General features: G+C 53.6%; 1 long non-coding RNA gene across 1 annotated transcript in view; it reads left to right on the plus strand.

Moving 5' to 3' along the window:
• The window catches only part of LOC107184752, a 13,127-nt gene extending 11,752 nt beyond the window's left edge, over positions 1-1,375 (plus strand). Inside the window, exon 3 of the long non-coding RNA XR_001515661.1 lies at positions 1,343-1,375. This is a non-coding gene — a long non-coding RNA (uncharacterized LOC107184752). The remainder of the gene's footprint in view (positions 1-1,342) is intronic.
• The last annotated feature ends 2,871 nt before the right edge of the window (positions 1,376-4,246 follow it).

The following is a 4,246-nucleotide window of genomic DNA, read 5'->3' on the forward strand; positions in this document are numbered from 1 at the left end:
TGAGCATCAACCTATGAACCAGGAGGTCACGGTTTGATTCCCGGTCAGGGCACATGCCCGGGTTGCAGGCTCGATCCCCAATAGAGGGCGTGCAGGAGGCAGCCAATCAGTGATTCTCTCTCATCATTGATGTGTCTATCTCTTTCTCTCCCTCTCCCTTCCTCTCTGAAATCAGCAAAAATATATTTTAAAAAATTTAATGGAAGATCAGTACATGAAATACAGGCCATTAGGTGTGAAGTTCTCTCTAGAAGTGGCCTACAGACTTGGTCATGACCTTCAGGTAGTGAAAGAAGTGTGGGGATCAGTGACACAGTTTAGGGCCCTTAAGATAAAACAATCCAGTGGACCAAGGAGGAATCGCTACCCACTTTCCTCGACCTGAACTCGGCTCAGGGAGAGCCACGTGGCGGTGAGGCCAGGGTGCGTCGTCCCTGGGACGGGGTGGCCCTCGCTGGCCAGAGGGCGGTTCTCGCAGGCGTCAGCGTGTAGGTTTGTGCCTCATGGAGCTGTGGCTGGAGCTGAGGCTGGGCCCTGTGCTGCCGTCTCTTCCCATGACAGCACTGCCCTGTCGGCCCTGTGGGGGAGTTAGCCTTGCCTGCTCTTTCCGGAAATCCCCCTAAATCAGAGCCAGCCCAGCTGGACGGGGCGCGGTTATAGGTGTGTGAGATTGAGGGCCTCCTGGGGTGTGGGCCGAGCTGGGGGCTGGGAGGCTGCACAGCAGGGAAGGCTGCGGGGGGACATGGGTGCTGGGCTGGGAGGAATCTGTGCACCCCTCCTGCCTGTCACTTCGGCCCCTCCTTCCCTCCAGGTGAGGGTTGCTCAGACATCAGCTTCCGATTCAGCTCCGTGATGGACCTCGTACCGAGGATGCAACCGATGGCCCGTGTCAGGTGGTTGGAGTTAAAAAATATATTTTAATTTGTTTAGCTCTCCAGGGAAATTATTGGAGCCTACGTGTGATAATCAACTTTCACATGAGCTTTCAAAAAACCTGAAATTATTCGAGCCACAAAATGAGATTTTTAATCTACATAAGTATGGCAGTCCCTCCCCCACCCCCTCCCCCTATTTTTTTGAGAAGAGGGGAGATTAAAAATTTCTAATTTATTCCTCCCCTCCCCCCAGGACACCATTGTTAGCAACTGTTAGGAAGTGATCAAATGAAGAATGTATTGCATTTATCGCAAACTTTTTTTCCTTTTTTATTTGAAACTTAACACCAACTGCTCTAGAGAGGTGACATGCATGTGATAATACATGCTTCATGGTAAAATGTCTCTAGGTGCCTGCATTATTTGATGATGATCCCCATTAGAGTTACTGTTTTCTGGGTATGGAGTTTCATTTTGGGAAGATGGAAAGTTCTAGAGATGGGCAGTGGTCACGGCTACACAGCAGTGTGAATGAACTTAACCCCCTGAACTGTACACGTAAAAAGGGTTGAAATGGTCTATTCCACGTATGTTTTACCACAATCAAAATTAGATCGCCATGATAATCTGACTCACGAACCCCCCAAATTCAGCCGGACGCCCTGAGCACGCCAAGCGTGACTGTGGCCGGACAGGACCACGCCACCTTGCAGCCCTCCGCCTGCTCCCGCCCCGGCCAGTGTGGGGCTGCGCGCCAGGAAGATGGCTCAGACCCAGAGCGTTTTGGTTGCCTGGCTGCTTCTTGGTTACGAAAATCATTCCCCCAGTGAGACTCACGCTGGCTCAATGGAAACATTCTCCCACCTTCGCCCCCGTGATGAAAGCCCAGTACAGTGATTTCCAGTTCTCTGTTGAGCTACCACCAACCTCTTTTGTTTTATTTTTCTCTGATAGAATTTCCTTTAAAAAAAAAAAAGACACGAACTATTTCCTACCCTGCGTTTATGAAGTAACGATTCATTTATCTCTTTCATCCCCTTGAAAAGTACCCAGACACACATAACCACCCAGCAGCGTTCGCACTGGTTTCGGCGCTGGTTTCCCCACGTCCAGGTGACATGGCTACGCATTTGTTATTGTGGGATTTCCAGGGGCTCTTGTCGTGGCTCAGGGGACCCGGTATCACCGTCCAGGGGCAGGGCGACCTGCATGCACTCGCTTCTGACAGGGTCCCTTTAAGAATCCCATTCCCCCCCCCCACCCCGTGCACTGGAGGCGCGGAGCCTGGTGATGGATGTCCTGCATATTGGCTCTGCTACGGGGGTGATGTACGAGGTCCACGTCCAGGTGGTTTGGGCTTCCCGTGCTCCCTGCCTGGAATCCCGCCACGGTGTTTTGTGCTTTGCTGTTCCGCGAGAGGAAAATAAATCCAGGAGCCGCTGGAGAGTGGGCGCCTGTCTGCCCTTCTGCCTTCATAAAGGATCTTAACGCCGAGGCCTCCGTTTTCTTACCTGTGGAGGGACGGAGTAGAATCAAGGTCCCTTCCAGCTCTGGAAATTCTGAGTCCCAGCTCACTGGTAGCACGATTAAGGTGGGGGGCTCACTGATGAAGGGGGGCCTCTCCACCCTGACACTGCCTGCCTGGCAAGCCCAGGGGCCATGAGCCTGCGGGTTTCCAGAGGCTGCCACCACCCCTCGGGCTGGGTGATCTGTTTGTTCTAAGCCTGAGGCCGGAGAGCAGCCAGGGGCAGTGTGTTGTGGGCAGCGCTGAGGAAGCAGCCTGGTCCCCTACAGCCACCTGGGGAGTGAGGTCACGCTCGGAGCCTGAGGACATCTGGGAGGTGTAGCCTGGCCCACTGGAGGAAGGCAGAGCGCCTGCCCGAGGGGTTTCGTTTCCCAAACCATCCAGGGCGAGACCTATCCAGAGGCCACTCCTGCCTGCTCATTCCCTGTCCCTGTCCTCCACCTCCAGACCCGGGGAGGCACAGCTCACCGCCTCGGGGTGTCTCCTGTCACCTTCCTTGCCAGCCGGCAAGGTTTTCAGATAAATAGAGTTAATACCTAAGCAAGAAAACTGCTAAAGTAGAATGGGCCCTGGGATGTATCTTTCTACCGTCAGAGGCCCTGAAATACGGGGCAGGCACGGAATTCAACACTTAAGCAAGCGAATGCCCCAGAGGTGACAGGCCTCCCGCCGCCTGACTTCCGGGTTGGAGCAGCGTCAGACCTGGACTCGGGTAAAAGTAGAGGCAGGCAGATCCGTTGTTTCTCTTCGTGGTTCGTATTGCCTCCGAAATGAGGACTGAGAACGCTGAGCAGTGACCTGGGAGAGCCGTACATACGCACATTAGGATTTGACTCTGGGTCAGTCCGGCAAATATTTATTAAGGACTCACAAAAGGCAGGGCACCATAAGACAAACACAAATCAATGAATCAATACCAACACTTGTCACCGGCTGGGGACAAAGACAATACGATGAATGGCTGGCAAATACAGGTGTGAATTCCACTCACTCTCAGCGAGATGAAGGAAGAGGAGGCGCCAGGAAAGGGAGGATCCACAGGCGCCCATCCACCCCAGCGTCCCCCAGGGGCGTGGCTTCTGCCCCCTCCCCTGTCGGGTCTGTTTGTTCTGGGAGCTGTACAAGCTGGGAGGACCACGTGACTGCTAGCATCTGCTTGACCCGGGGGCTGTGGGTGATGGCCCAGCGCTGGGACTGTCCTGGAGCTCAGGACTGTCCTCTCAGGTGACCTTCCACAGCAGGGACTTTGCTGTGACTCCTCAAGGCCACTTGGCTAAGTCAGGAGGCAGCGAGCACAGTTTGGGAGACTGTAGCAAACACATTTGAGTCCCCGGGTAGAAGGTGCTGGAAAAAAGTCTGTAAGCGGTGCATTACTTGACTCCTCTGCCTGCTGATGTGTCTGTCCTCCTGGCCATTCACGCGGCCAGGCTAGGTCAGCGTGGGCTCCTGAGACAAGCGCCAACAAGACAAGGCGAAGAGAAAAGGGTTGCTCAGGAAAGAGGTAGCTTTTACCATCTGAGACCAGCTAAACCAAGACTGACCAGGGGAAGAAAAGATTGTGTCTTCTCCCTGGACAAAAGGATTCCTTTGCAAACAGGAGCATGCAGGGGTATTTGGGTCATGAGGGAAAGTCCAAGATCCATGAAGAATCATGCACCGCAAGAAAGAGCTAGGGCTGGGGCAGGGCGGGGAGAGAGACACGTGCAGTGACTCTTTTACAGGAAAATGCATCCTGAGGTGTCCGCAGATACAAGGCATGGACCATGTTTTGCTTTAGGAGTTAGAAGATCTGGCGGAACCACACTCTTTTCTGCAAGAGATAAGAGCCATGTCAAGGCCTACAAAT

The sequence above is a fragment of the Myotis davidii genome, unplaced genomic scaffold, assembly GCF_000327345.1.
Source record: "Myotis davidii unplaced genomic scaffold, ASM32734v1 scaffold510, whole genome shotgun sequence".
In the NCBI taxonomy this organism is placed as follows: Eukaryota; Metazoa; Chordata; class Mammalia; order Chiroptera; family Vespertilionidae; genus Myotis; species Myotis davidii.